The sequence below is a fragment of the Prionailurus bengalensis genome, chromosome D3 (genome assembly GCF_016509475.1).
Source record: "Prionailurus bengalensis isolate Pbe53 chromosome D3, Fcat_Pben_1.1_paternal_pri, whole genome shotgun sequence".
Taxonomy (NCBI): Eukaryota; Metazoa; Chordata; class Mammalia; order Carnivora; family Felidae; genus Prionailurus; species Prionailurus bengalensis.
Genome location: NC_057356.1, coordinates 13378419 through 13393560, shown reverse-complemented (window position 1 = coordinate 13393560; position 15142 = coordinate 13378419). Strand labels below are relative to the sequence as shown.

The 15142-nt window shown below is 49.0% G+C and overlaps 1 long non-coding RNA gene and 1 other non-coding gene across 3 annotated transcripts; one reads left to right on the top strand and one right to left on the bottom strand.

Moving 5' to 3' along the window:
* Positions 1–237: 237 nt before the first annotated feature.
* Positions 238–342, top strand: LOC122471060. The gene has a single exon (XR_006294083.1). It is a non-coding gene; the product is annotated as a U6 spliceosomal RNA (small nuclear RNA).
* A 6905-nt stretch (positions 343–7247) lies between these two features.
* Positions 7248–7765, bottom strand: LOC122469985. 2 transcript variants are annotated; one of them, XR_006293793.1, is made up of 2 exons: positions 7682–7765; positions 7248–7446 (listed from the first exon to the last, which is right to left on the bottom strand). It is a non-coding gene; the product is annotated as an uncharacterized LOC122469985 (long non-coding RNA). The 2 variants fall into 2 exon arrangements; XR_006293792.1 differs by lacking the exon at positions 7682–7765 and adding an exon at positions 7543–7675.
* Positions 7766–15142: the final 7377 nt, after the last annotated feature.

Here is a 15142-nt window from a genome sequence, read left to right as displayed (position 1 = left end):
GCCTGGGTGGCTCGGTCGGTTAAGTGTCCGACTTCAGCTCAGGTCATGATCTCACGGTCGGTGAGTTCGAGCCCCGCGTTGGGCTCTGTGCTGACAGCTCAGAGCCTAGAGCCTGTTTCAGATTCTGTGTCTCCCTCTCTCTCTGCCCCTCCCCTGTTCATGCTCTGTCTCTCTCTGTCTCAAAAATAAATAAACGTTAAAAAAATTTTTTTTTTTTAATAAACTCCCTGAGTTTATGTCCTCACTTCGGCAGGACATCTATGAAAATCCGAACGCTACAGAGATTGGCGTGGCCTCTGCCCTAAAGATCACACCCAAATTCGTGAAGCGTTCCAGATTTTCACAATGTTATGTCAGTGATACCTCAATAAAATAAATAGATAAAATACCCTTATTTATCAGTACTATTCGCAATAGCCAAAAGGCAGAATTGGCTCAAAATGCCCATCAGCAGATGAATGGGTAAGTAAGATGTAGTCTATCCATACAGTAGAATATCATTTGTCCATAAAGAGCAATGAAATACTGATACATGCTCCCATGTGGATGGACCTTGAAAACATGATTCTGGGCAAAAGAAGTCAAGGACAAGAGGCCACACACTGTATGATTCCATCTGTGTGAAATCAGCACAGGCAGACCCATGGGGACCAACAGTAGATTAGCGGCCGTGAGGGGCTGGAGGAGGTGGGGTTGGGGACACACTGCTTCACGGCTGTGGGGTTTTATTTCGGGGGGGGGGTGGTGGAAATATTTGGCGACGAGACGGAGGGGGTGGTGGTTTCACAACTCCGTGGGGGTACCGAACGCCCCCGGAACCGTCCCCTTCAAAATGCTTGATTTCACGTCGTCACTTTTGTTTTAATAATTTTAAACATGAAGCTTAAAGAAGGAAATTAGTTTGCTTAAAGGAAAGTTCATTTATTTAAAGAAAAATAGGAAGCAGCACATCACAACCCAGGGGGCGTGTGCCGACGTGGGAAGCACCGCGGAGGTGGCCCTGAGAAGTGAGGGTGCCGTATCGTGCCATTGGGAACGCAGGGCATCTCCGTCAGGGCCGCGTCTGGTGGAGTCTGCACCTTACCCTCCTTTGTTTTTTTGGGGGGTTTTGTGTTTTGGGTTTTTTTTTTTCTTTTTTTCTTTTTTTCTTTTTTTTTTTTTTTTTTCCCCCTGCAGCCAGCTCAGTGCTTAAGAAATACTTGTTGAGTTCAGCTCAGCCCGGCTCAGCCCGGCTTAGTTAATTGAGTTAAGGCGAGCTGAGTAGTACTGAATGCACCAGCTGGCTGGCCTGGAGGAGATCCAAGTTGAAGATGTTACGAATCGCACTAATTCAATAAGCTGCTGCAAGGTAGGCTAAGTAATGAGACCGCGTGCCTCTCTGTACCTGACTTACCCGTGTTCCGCCGGCACCTTATGAGCCGTGCCCACTCAGTAATATAATAGTTCTCTCCCTGGAATCCCCTGTGCGTGTTTGCTGAAGCCACGGGGCAGAGAGGGTGGGAGAAAAGGAGAAAGGGAAACCCAGAGCTCCTCAGACTCCGCCAGAAGCCCCTGGGTGGTAGAAAGAAGGGACTGAATGAAGGAAGCAGGGAACTTTCTGTCTGTCTGTGCGCCGGTGTGGTGACAGTCTACCTCTTCCTTGTCCGAAGCGCTCGCCATGCGTCCTGCGTAGCAAGGTACCTAAGAGCTCACGCGCTTGACTCTGATTGCCTGAGTTTGAAGCTCTCTGAGGACCTTGAAGAAATTAATTCCTCCCTCTGCACCTCTGTCTCCTCCCCTGTAAAATTGAGGGTAACAGTTGTACCTACGGGAGGATTTAATGACATGATACCTGTCAAGCACTTAGCACACAGTTCCGGGAACAACTAAGCACTCAGAAGGGTTAGCTGATGATTAGCAGTGGCCCTTGCGGCACAAAGGTGTGTGTGAAATATGGGGCAGGGCCGGTGCCAGGAGACCAGCTCCCCAGACCCTGGAGCGCAAAGCAGAACAGTTAGTTGTTTGCAAACATCCTGAACAGAAGCACATGGCTTACTCACGAAGGTTCTTCTGGAACGGTGATGTAAGCCCCCCGAATGAGGAGGGAGTAGCAGGAATCTGGCTGTTGCTCTCCCTTCTGGTAGGATCCTACCTACAACGCGAGTCCCCCGTGGCTGCCTGTGCCCAGAGACTAGAAAAAAAGCTTCAAAAAGCTTCCCTCTTTCTGCTCTGCTCTGGAAACTGCTCCATTAGTGTTAAGATCTGCCTCTTTGGCTAATAAATCAGCCCTGTGTGGCGGGGGTGCATGTGGTGGTCTCAGCCCACGGATCTCTAACCCGCCTGCAGCCCTGCAGGTGGGAAGGGCAGGAGACGGTGGGCATCCAGAGGCGTGATTTCACGGACTCGCTCTGCACTGTCCTGCTGCATGGCCTTGGTCAAGTTCCCGCCTCTTTCTGAGCTGTTGTTCCTCATTTATGAATGAGGGAGAGGGCAAGCGTTGTGGAAAAATCACTTGATTTTCGAGCCTTAAAAATACGAGGAGCTGTTTCTTGAAATGAGAGCGTACAAGGGAACGGAAGGTACGAACGGACACAAGAATTGATTGCCGCGTGGTTGAAATAGGGGCAGAAGGAGGGGTCCTGTAGGCACAGCCTCTGAGTTCTATCACCCATCCTCTTTGCCTCCCCTCCACTCTCTTCCTCCCTCCCGCAAGCTCCCAAGATGCACATTTTGAAAACTGCCGACCAGCATGAATTCACGCGGCAGGATTGAGCTGGAGTCCCAGGGAGGGCTAGAGCATTAGGGGGTCCTCGAGGTGGTCTCCCGCAGCATGGAGAAGGTAGAGGGCAGATTGGCCTGCCCCTTCCTGACAGCGTGACATGGGAGTATAGGACATCAGGTCTTCCTGCCCAGACAGTGTTCATTCCTCCTTCTGGTAAAAGCGTCCAGGATTCGCTGGGGACCCATTCACTCTTGCTGCATGCATGTGGTTTGGCTGTGCTTGGGCAGGGAGCACATGACTGGGGCCTGGGCAATCAGATCATTCTGTCCCCCTTGCCATAGTCATTGATTTAGCAACGGGCAGCTGGACCTATCAGACGGCACCGGACCTAACCCTCATCCAAGGAAAAAGCTTGGATTTGACTTCAGGAAAATGTAAAAGGGTGGAGAGAGCCCATCTAAAAACAAAACCAGGGGGGCCTGGGTGGCTCAGTTGGTTAGGTGTCCGACTTTGGCTCAGGTCATGATCTCAAGGTTCGTGAGTTCGAGCCCTGCATAAGGCTCTCTGCTGTCAGCATGGAGCCCGCTTCGGATCCTCTGTCCCCTCCCCCACACCCCCCCACCCTGCCCCTCCCCTGCTCTTCTCTCTCTCTCTCAAAAATAAATAAACATTAAAGAAATATTAAAAAAATAAAAGTGAACCCAATACAGGGAAAAACAGAGCCAAAGAGCCAAAGAGAAGCAAATTCCTGAAGACTTCACTGAGGGCCTAGATCCAGCCGTGCCTGAAGCTAATAAAACTCTTTCTTCTCAGTTAAACAATCCAATACACCTTGGATCTGGCTTAAGTCCATTTTTCGATAGGAGCTTGTCATTTTGCAACTGAAACCTCAGGACCAACCGATACCCACAGGCAAGTTATTTATCCCCAGAAGTTTCAGTTTTCTTACCCCCTAAGTGTTTCTAAGAAGCTATAAACCTCACCTTTAAGCTGATCTATAAACACATATATCACAGCAGCAGCAGCAGGACATTAGCAACAGTGGGCAGTCTTGAATATGTCTCAGTTCTAGGGACAGCAAAGCAAAGACTGGTTAATATCAGTCCACTTTATTCTCTTAATAAGGGTGGGAGTGGGGGGAGCAACAGACAAATAAATGTCCATTACAAATGGGAATGAAGAAGGTCACACATTACCCGGAAAAAATGCCATGGGGAGTGCATGAGGCCCTGATTTTGGCTTTTTCAATTAGATGGGAGTGGTCTGCAGGGGGCTAAGGTTCCCACAATTCGGGAGGCGGGGCTGAGCCTGAGGGCAATCCCCAGTTATATAAGCCCCCAGGCTCTTGAGGCTAGGGAAAATCTAGGGGAGCAGTTAAGCTGAATTTGTTTTACAGCAGAAGGTTCAGGTTCAGAGGCCTGAGCCCCACAGCTGTGGGTGAGCTCCTGACAATCCATTGCAGTTCATAACCAACATCATGCATGTGGCCCAGTATTCCCTGGACAGACAGACTGGCCTTCTGTGGCTCCGGAGAGCTGTTCCCGCGGAATGCCGTCTCAGAACACCATTGTGGTCTGCTCAAGAACCCTTGAAATCGAAAGCCCCCAGCCCCCCTTGTCACAGCCATGGCACATAAATATCACCAGGGGGGATTTCCCACGGAATTTTTTGCAACCACTCAAATGTTTCATTTCCCATTGTTTGCCAGCCCCTCTTGGAGCCTCAACTGTCAAAGCAGCAGCAAACACAGGCTCCTTTTCCCCCAGGATCCCACAGTACTTGATTGGTCGCATATGAATCGGCGCGGCCAGGGAATAAGGTCTGTTAGTCAACTAGTGAAGCAAGTCAGCAGAGGGAATACCCAGCTCTACCGAGAGCCCACCCTGCTGGGCAGGCAGAGCTCTGTGCCACCCCCGCCCCCGTTATTACTATAATCATGGCGGCTAATAATTATATTTATAGAAAGAAATCCCTTCTACAAATCCAAAGCACTTGACCGAAATATATGAGGCAGCTGTTAATTTTTTTGCTTTTTAAATACGAACCTGCATCATTTTTTCCCCTGACGCGGCATGGTTTAATGGAATTCTAAGTCGTATTCCATACATCAGCGTATAGAAAAGATCATCTTTACTGATTGACTGAAAAGCATCTGTTTCCAGCAGCCACCTTGCTAGGCATTTTGGGGATGAGGTCTAGCTGCCTGTCCGTGAGGAGCCCATCATTTAGGGGAGCACGGAGATTTCAAGGCAACGTGGGATGCAAGGATGGTGGGAAGTTTGTCCAGGGGATGTTGGTGTGAGGGGTGAGTAGGAGCAGCCAGAAGGACGTGCGTGTGATCTGTCACCAGTGGGCATTGTCTGAATACGTGTAGTATGTATCACGCTGGGCACCCACACAAGGCTGGGCATGTGTAGAATAGCCTGAGTCCGTGAGATCAGGAGTGGGAACTATTCCTTCACCAGGGCCCATCCCTTTCACAACAGTGATGAATTTATTTCTTTGCCCGTGATGAATTTCCTTCTTTCCTCGTGATGAATTTATTTAAGTAGCCATCCATCCATCCATCCACCCATCCATCCATCCATTAACGCCACGAACATTTACTGATTCCTTTAGGATGTGCCAAATAGAAACTATATGCTGGGCACAGCCATTAAATGAATACACAAAATAATAAAGAACGATACAACACGAGAGCAGTTGAAGACCCTGCCTGTCCCTCATTACTGATCTCCTACTTTATGTGGCGTACTGTGAGTGCTACAAATTTGGGTCAACCCTTTATGCAGCAAAACCTCTAAGACCAACCAGAACTCCCCATGGGAAGAGGTGACCAGCGCACGCTCCAGGTTGCACGACCCCGTCTACACCCACGGACACTCTGGATCCCTGCCAGCAAGACCGGGGCGGATGGTTGAGAAGTTACTCTTCACTTCGCAAGGCAGGAATGCAAGGCTCGGAGAGGTGAAGGGACCAGTCTGCCTGAGGTCACACAGCTGGCCGGGCTGGGATTGGCATGCGTACTTTTACAATGATAGCGACGGAAGTAGAGCAAAAGTGATCATTTTATTTTCCCCAAACCACACTATGTGTCCCCCGCAGAGGAAACAAAAGTGCAAAACTCCACCCGGAAGGGAAACTTAAGATCTTGAGACAGCCGAGTCTCAGAAAGAAGAGGACGGAGAGATTTTAACACAGGGCATGAATTCCAACACATCTCTCTTCTAATGGGACCTCTCCTCCCTGCCTCCGGATGGGTGGGCCTTAGGCCGGCCAGAGCCGGATCTGAAGTCACCAGCACTAACATTTATCCACACCTCTGATATCTCAGACATCACAATGTTTCTGCCAGGAAGGGTATTGAAACTCCCATTTTCCAGATAAGGAGGGTGAATCCCGGGCCACACACAACTTAGGCAGTAGCAGACCCGGAATTCCAACGCTGGTCCCTCGGATCTGAGCCCCGGAACCTGTGGAGCGTCTGACACCCAGAGCTGCCTCCCCCCAGGGGGCCCAGAAGCCCCCGCTGAAGGATGCTGGGGGAGCAGGCCTGGGGAGGCAGAGCCCAGGGCAGGGGCTGAGACTGCAGTGTCGCCCGCCGCCGGGAACCCGGCCCGGCCCGCCCACTTTTTAACATGGTGGCATCCCTGACAGACACCCTTGTCCTTTTCCTGTGCTGGCCATCGTAACACAATAAATAAAGCCTTAGAGTAACGTGACCTGAGCCAGGCAGTAAATGATGGCACTGTCAGTTGTACGCGACTGTTGAAACAAACACAGACTGTAATCATCGCGCTGTACGGGGAGAAAGACATTTGGCAAATGAGATTCCATTTTCACATTGGTTTGTGCTGAGCATATAAATTTCCTGCGGGCCGGCCAGCGTTGGGGATGTGTAATTGATTGCCTGCATTATAATAAACAAGCCGTGACAGGTGATCATTCATCATATTCCGCTGAACGTTCCAGCACACCAGAAAACGGAGGAAGAGAGGGAACGCGCGAGCGAGGGGAGAGGAGAGGAGGAGTCTGGGGGAGGGGTGGGGATCGGAAAGACCGAGTATTCCCGACAGACAGAAAGCCAGGGAAGGGGCGGGGGAGAGCATCCGCAGAGCGGGCTCGGGGAAAGTGAAAGCAATTACTATAATTCTTTTGATTATCTAATTTGTTCTTTCTGGTCTTCGTCGTAGGACCCTCCACCCCCACTCCACCATAGAAGGTCCCCCTCGGGGACTTGGGAAGACACAGAGAATGCTCCTCCCAAGATCGAGGGGAGGAAGGGGAAAGGCGAGGTGGGGGAGGGGCCGCGTCTAGTTGTAACCGGAGTAGATACATTCGGGAAAACCTCGGGAGGAGGGGTGTGTGTCTGTGTGTGTGTGTGTGTGTGTGTGTGTGTGTGTGTGTGCGCGCGCGCGCGCCAGCACGCGCCGGACTCCGCTTCTGCACTGCGATGCCTCCAATCAGATGGCTAGGAACCAGTCTCTTTAAATAAAAAATTTTAGAGGGTGTTTGAAACACACACACACACACACACACACACACACACAAGCGAAAAGTTCCTTTTATTGGAGAGAAGGACAGAATCCAAGTTGGCATGGGATCTGTTTCCAGAAGCCTGTCATATGGTGTGCTCTCTCTCCTCCCGCTGGTCCCCCGCCCCAGCTTCTCTCCGTGCCCTTGGCCCGGGGTTGGGGGTCGAACAGGAGCCGTTGGGAAGCACCCTCCTCTCCAGGCGCGTCAACCTAGACAGACAAGAGGCGGAAGCACATTGGCATGTGAAGGACAGAAAGACAAATGAAGAACTCTGGAGCTGGGGCTTGCATTAAATAAGTACTTACATTATGCAAAGGCCCAGGCCCTCAACCAGTGGGTGAGTGAAGAGCGGGGACCGGAGGGGGAGGGATTAGTCTCCCCAATTCTCACCCTGTCAATTTCCAGCCCTCCCATCTCCGCCCATCAAATGCCCTCCATTCCCACCTGGGTACCAAATGCTTCGCGCAGGTGGGAGCCTCTAACCTAGGGAGCTGGGAGTTGAGGGGGCGTAGCCCGCGCTAACATCGGGGGCGGGGTCCGGGTGGGGCTTAGCTGGGGGCGGGGCTGCTCTGCAGGGGGCGGGGCAAGGGCAGAAGAAAGCCGGTAACGTTCTGGGGGGACTTTGCTTTTCATCTACGCTACGCCGCCGCCGTTTCCTAGAGTCCTCTGCCTTTTTATCATAGCCTTAACAACTGTAATCTATTACCTTTGAGATTATAAAATCACCGCTTTTGGAGAATCTCTTCAAGGGACCTGCCTCCCCAAACTGTGACTTCAGCCCCAGCAGTGTGGGCTGCTTCCCTAGGTGATCTGTGTTCTTGGAAAGGTTAGCAGCTCATGTGGGTCTCCCAAGAATTCCAGAAGATTAGCTAGGGCAGGTGCTGTATATGCTTATCCCTTCCCGTCTCTATACAGCGATCTATAAAGTAGGCCTTAGGGTCCTGATTTTACAGGGGGAAAACCTGAAACACAAAGACATGAAGTTCTTTGCTCCAGGTCTGGCAGCGAGAAGAATAAAAAATTGAATCCAAGGGTCTTCTTCGCGCATGCTTCCCAGCATCCCTGCGAGGACACATACTTTCCTCCAAGCTCCATGAATAAGTGCACAAGTGTATAGGAGGGGACAGAGTAGGTCTATTTGGCGTGCCTTCAATAACGCTCTTGCTATACATCACTCGGATCTGCCCACTCTTCTCCACCAGCACTGTGCCCCCGGTCCAAATCATCTCTCTCCAGGACCACTCCCCCCCCACCCCCCCGCCACGTGTTGCTCACTTCCATTCCTTCCCCACCTGCAGCCAGGATGGTCTATTGATTGTCCTCAGTATTAACACATTATCCAGCTCCCTCACCAGCTGGCTGGCCCTCCCTCCCTAGCTCCATATTATTATTATTATTATTATTATTAAATACACATAACATAAAATTTACCTCTTAACCATTCTGAAGTGTGTGACTCAGTGACATTAAATAGATCCATATTGTTGTACATCTGTCAGAACTATTTACTCCAGAACATTTTCATCACCCCAAACCAAAACTCCTTACCCGCTAGGGGTCACCCCCCATTCTGCCTCCCCTCCCCCCTCCCCTGCACCCCATTCTGCCCCATCTCTGGGCACCAGTCTGCTTTCTGTCTCTATGGATTTGCTTATCCTGGACATTTCATATAAACAGAATCCTACCATCTGTGGCTTTTTATGACTTACTCTTTCCCTCAGCACCATGTTCTCCGCGTTCATCCGTGTGGTAGCATATCAGTGCTTCATCCTTGTGTGTGTGGTTGAAGACTATTCCATTGCATGCGTGTATCACCTTTTGTTTATCCGCTGGTGAACGTCAGGGTTGTTTCCAACCCTTGGCTCTTACGAATGGTGCCTCTCTGAAATTTGTGTACCAGTTTTTGTTTGAACATCTGCTTCTAATTTCAGGGGGTATACACTTCGGAATGGAAATGCCGGGTCGTGCGGTAATTCTGTTTAACCTGTCGAGTAAATGCCAGACTGTTTTCCATTTTCCATGCAACCGCGCCATTTTGCATTCTTCACTAGCAGAGCACTGGGGCTCCAGTTTTTCCAATTTCTTGCTGGCTTTTGCTGTTTTCCTTTTTTATTTTATTTTTTTTCTTCCTCCCATCCCAGTGGGTATGCCTCACTCCATCTTTTAGGTCTCTTCCCTCACTTTTCAGCTCTGGCCCATCATACCCTCAAAGGTGCCACTGTCTCTTAAGAGGGGCCTTTGCGTATGCGGCTGACTTCTGCCTTCCCTTATCTCCAAGGCTAGATCTGACTCCCCTCTGAGGACACAGCCTTCCGTTTGTTGTCCCCCATTCAGTTGTAATTTTGCATCGCCTTGTGTGTTTACTGGTCAACGTCCATCTTCTCGGCTTGACCACAACCTCTCCCCAGGCCAGGACAGTTCTGCCTTTGCCGTCCAGTGCTTCCCCAGAACTTAGCACGGTCCCTCGGATATTCTAGGTTGCTCAGTAAATATATGGTGAGTGGAAGGATGAACAATGAATGAGATCTGAGCTTGGGTCCTATGTCCTTATGAGTTTCTCTTTTCTGTTTTTCACTCTTCAGTGAGTAAGCAGGCCTCTGTAAGCCAGGGACTGAAAAACCCTGCTTTGTCCATAAGGCATCTGGAGACTGATGGGGTTCTGGCTACAGGAAGAGCACACAGTAACGTCTCCCTTCAGAGCCACAGCGACTCTGGCACGGGATTCTGAGTCTTGCTTGGGAATTGTGTTCAGTTCTGCCCTGTAGTGCTGCTGAAGGTTTAGGAACTTGAAATATATTTACTTGGTGTAAACATGACCTCAGCATGACAGGGTGATCCCTGTGTTTGCCAAGCCATTAATTTTTATGTAATAACAACGACCACAACAAACTGCATTTCCCCCCACATTCTGAGTTGTTCGTAAGGTCAGATCTGTGGGATTGTGCGAGACAAAAAAAAAAAAAAAAAAAAAAAACCACACAAAAAACCTTATAAACTAGAATGTAGTGGTAAGTTCTCTGTGTTTACAGCTCTGCTCCTACACACAGCTCCAAAGAGCTGAAAATTGAGGATTAAAAATTCATGCAGCTACTTTCTTCCAAGGAACTCCAGCTGCTTCCGATGCTCTTGTTATCCTGTGAAGTCACGAGCGGTCAGATAACCCCATGTCCATCTCCAAGACAGGGAAACAGAGGCCCAGAGACCTGAAAGTGGCTTTACCAGGCCCTCCCCCCCCCCGATAAGGAGGCAGCAGGCTCAGGCAAAGAGCCCCCTCCCACCTACCTTTCCAGTCCACATCCTCTCCATTAGCTTGATTAGGACAATTGATTTATTCAGTCTTAGTGGTTGAGAGGAGGAAAAAAAAAAGACCCAACATGCCATTTGTGTGATATAAATATCTTTGGAAAAAGCTAAAAAACATTGTGTCATACATATTTTCTTAATACCACAGTCAATCACATATGCCCAAGTGCATAGTTCCATCAACCGAGGAAGGGGGGTGGAATCGGGTGGAGGAGAATCAGGAGAGACTTAGCTCTGGAATCCTCGGTCCCAGCTAGAGATACACTGGCAGCTTTATTTATTTATTTATTTATTTATTTATTTATTTATTTATTTAATTTATTTATTTTTCTTGAGCATACTGCCTTTAGAGAACCTATCCTAGAGGTCTCAGAAGCTTGGTGTTGGGCCAGAACATTAGTAGGGAGGAAAGCAAGGGTGCCAGGATGCCTGTAAAACTGGTCGATCCCCAAAGAAAAAGATGGGGGTTGTCACTTTCTCACTCAGCATGCTCCTCGACTCACAGGTTTCTCTTCATCCACCCCTCCCCACCCCCCCATCATCAAAAGGCCTTTCATCCCAGTGATTCTACTGTTAGGAATTTAGCTCAAGGAAATAATTAAAGACATGTAAAATGGCTCAGTGACAGGATGTTCCTCACAACACGTAGACTATGGTGAAAGATTAAAAGCAACCCCCACAGTCAGTCAACTGTAGGCGATCGATAAGTCAAGTCTGGTGGTTCATCTCCTAAACCCTTGCTTAGATTTAAAAAGAAAAAAAAAAAGGCTGAAGGGAGTAAACCAAGGTGTCCACAGGGTTTGGCTTTCGATGTGGAATTATGAGCAATTTTTTCTTTCCGGTAGTAAGTTCTTGTTTTGGGGTGACCTATTATTCAAAATCCACTTAAATTTGGTTGACTTTATTTTTTTTTTCAAGTTTATTTATTTATTTTGAGAGAGAGAGTGGGGAGGGGCAGAGAGAGAAGGAGAGAGAGAGAATCCCAAGCAGGCTCTGCACTGTCAGCGTGGAGCCCGATTCAACACAGGAACTCAGGAGCCACAAGATCATGACCTGAGCCAAAACTAAGAGTCAGACGCTTATCCGACTAAGCCACCCAAGGTGCCCCAAACTTGGTTGGCTTTATTAGAGACTCTATGAAATTGCTAAGATTTAGAAGTCAGAAATGGAACAGGAAGGGCACAGAGGTAAAGGCCACGGGGCAGATCAGGGTCAGGGAGGAAAACAGCCCGACTGGACTCAGGGATTCCACATGTTGAGTGCTGAGACATATGGAAGACTTGTGGGTTGTGGACAGACTGTTTGTCTTTTGAGAGCCAAGGAGAGGAGACTACACTGGCTGTGACAGGCAACTGGGAGACACTATAGATTCTGGAACAAGAAAAGGCACTGGAAGTTCCAATCGGTCCAAGAAGTAGATTCACTGGGAGCGAATCTGGTGGTCCCCTAATTCTGTTGTGGAAGGGTCTGATTTCACTGGACCTGGGGGTAAAGGTTTGAGAGAATTACAGAACTCTAAATCTGTGAAAGAAGTCTTGAGATTGCTTTCATTTTACAGATAGGACAGCTGCAGCACAAAAAGTTAGACAGATTGTTCCCAGACCCATACAGAAAGATGGCGGCCCAGTTGGAACTGGCAACCAGGGATCCTTTTTTTTTTTTTAATATATGAAACTTATTGTCCAGTTGGTTTCCATACAACACCCAGTGCTCATCCCAAAAGATGCCCTCTTCAATACCCATCACCCACCCTCCCCTCCCTCCCACCCCCCATCAGCCCTCAATTTGTTCTCATTTTTTAAGAGTCTCTTATGCTTTGGCTCTCTCCCACTCTAACCTCTTTTTTTTTTTTCCTTCCCCTCCCCCATGGGTTCCTGTTAAGTTTCTCAGGATCCACATAAGAGTGAAAACATAGGGTATCTGTCTTTCTCTGTATGGCTTATTTCACTTAGCATCACGCTCTCCAGTTCCATCCACATTGCTACAAGGGGCCACATTTCATTCTTTCTCATTGCCACGTAGTACTCCATTGTGTATGTAAGCCACAATTTCTTTATCCATTCGTCAGTTGATGGACATTTAGGCTCTTTCCATAATTTGGCTATTGTTGAGAGTGCTGCTATGAACATTGGGGTACAAGTGGCCCTATGGCAACCAGGGATCCTTATTCCTAGTTCCAGTCCTGGCCCACCTCTCTGTCGCTCAGGATCCTTTTTCTTTTGTTTTTTCTTTTCTTTTCTTTTCTTTTCTTTTCTTTTCTTTTCTTTCTTTTTTCTTTCCTTCCTTCTCTTTCTTTTCTTTTCTTTTCTTTTCTTTTCTTTTCTTTTCTTTTCTTTTCTTTCTTTCATCTTTTAATTTGAGAGAGAGAGAACACATGCAAGCAGGGGAGGGGGCAGAGGGAGAGAGAGAGAGAGAGAGAGAGAGAGAGAGAGAGAGAGAGAGAATCCCAAGCAAGCTCCACATTCAGCATCAAGCCCAACACAGGGCTCGATCCCACAACGTTGGATCATGACCTGAGCTGCAGTCAAGAGTCAGACCCTCAATGAACTGAGCCACCTAGGTGCCCTTGGGATCCCATTTCTGAGATGTTAACCACACGTCCAACCTTCTAGGAAAACTGAAGATCCTGACTTAGTTTTTGGAGTCCCACCTAAAACTGTCTTTCATTCATCTGTTCATCCAGCACCTAGTAGAATACACACAAGCCCGGTGTTAGTGTGGAGGCCAAGAAGAGACGACGATGGCATCTAGTAGGTGATCAATAAATATTTGTGGAAGGGGGAGAAGGATGGGAGAGAAGGAGGGAAGAATAGTTCCTGCCCTCAGATCACTCCAGATCTAATTCGGGAACCAGAAACAACCTCGTATGGGGGATGAAAGTCATGCTTACAGCTCAGGCAAGATCTATAGCAGAACCAAACTCAAAAAATTCGACCCCCAACTTCTTTTACACAAGTATTCAACTCAACTGATAGAGAGCTCCTGCAAGGAGTGGGACCAAGGGATTCAAATTTCTGTTATTTCCCCTCGGGGTACATGTTGAACCCAAAGTGAACAGGAGAAAGGCTCTGTGGAAGGAGAAAACCCAAGGAGTCACCCAGCACCCGGAAATGATCGATTTTGTAAGTTTCTCTGGACAACCTTGACTTCTTTTTCAAGACTTGGTTTGATTCTCCTTTGGCACTCAGATTCTGGGGTCCACCGACCGCTCTGGTCTGGTGGGGGAAGGCTAAACATAAGCCACCATCAGACCCTCCCACTGGCCCCACCCTTCTCCATTGCTCGTTTCCAGTTATTCAGTATTCTCAGGCCATTTCAACCTCGCATTGCCAAGGGGACATAAATCAAGAGGCCGCAGCTCCGGGGCTCTTTGAGAAACACGGAGGGACTCTGCAGAGCCTTTCCAAGGGGGCACATGGGGGGAGGAAGGGGAAAGAGACATAAGGAGAAAGTTATATGTGGTTCCTTTAATCACCGGGTGGAAGGGGAGAGAGGAGAACCGTTCAAACAGAGCCCCAAAAGACTTGCCGAGAAGTCAGCTTTAAGCTGCACTGTTCCAGCAACTGCTGTTGGCATCACTGGGGTTTGTCTTGGCCCAAACCTGTCCTGGGAAACAAGAGAAACTCACGCTCTTGGAATTTGCTCCCTTAACGATTCACTCAGCAACTCCAGCTTTGGAGGACAATGAAAGAAAAGAAAAGAAAAGAAAAGAAAAGAAAAGAAAAGAAAAGAAAAGAGAAGAGAAGAGAAGAGAAGAGAAGAGAAGAGAAGAGAAGAGAAGAGAAGAGAAGAGAAGAGAAGAGAAGAGAAGAGAAGAGAAGAGAAAAGAAAAGAAAAGAAAAGAAAAGAAAAGAAAAGAAAAGAAAAGAAAAGCCATCCAGCCAATGGTTAAGCATTTACTGCCAAATTCTTCAGCTTGGGCTGGGCCGGTTGGGGGGTGGGGGGAGGAGAGAAAAACTTTCCGAGGCTCCCCCGGGGAGATTCTCCCAGCTGTGCCCAGCCACATCCTGGAGCGGGATCCCAAGTGTGATGGGGAAACAGTAGTCTGGAGAGCTTTGACTCACATGCTGTCTGCTGTACTCCGTGGGCTTTGGAGAGAGGCTCCAGATAAGCAGTGAAGGTGCAAGGTGGCACTTCGACAGTTATCTTTTAATGAGCGCTTTCCACGCGCAGGCACTATACCTTCACTTTCCATGCCTCTGTGTCGTTGGGTCCTCCCAGCGACCCCACCTATGCACATCCTTCGGCCTCATCGTACAGGCGGGACTCTGAGTCCTGACCCATCGTGGACGAGTGGGGCACTTGAATGTGAATCTGGTCTCCAGTGTCCCCACCCCACCCCCCCCACCCCCCACCAGGGCCATGGCCTTGAACACTGTGCCCTCCTGCCTTTATTTCTGGCTTGATCTCCACGTGTCATCACCGAACCCTCCCCAAAGACGTGGAGAACCTGGACAGTCCAGCGCTCAATGAGAACGAGATAGGACCACGATGGCGGGAGGCGTCCTTCCCAGCGAGATACTGCGGCCCTCCCAGTCCCGGGTGCTCATGGACAGCAACACACACGGGGCGGGGCGCGGAATGCCCCTGATTCATAAGGGT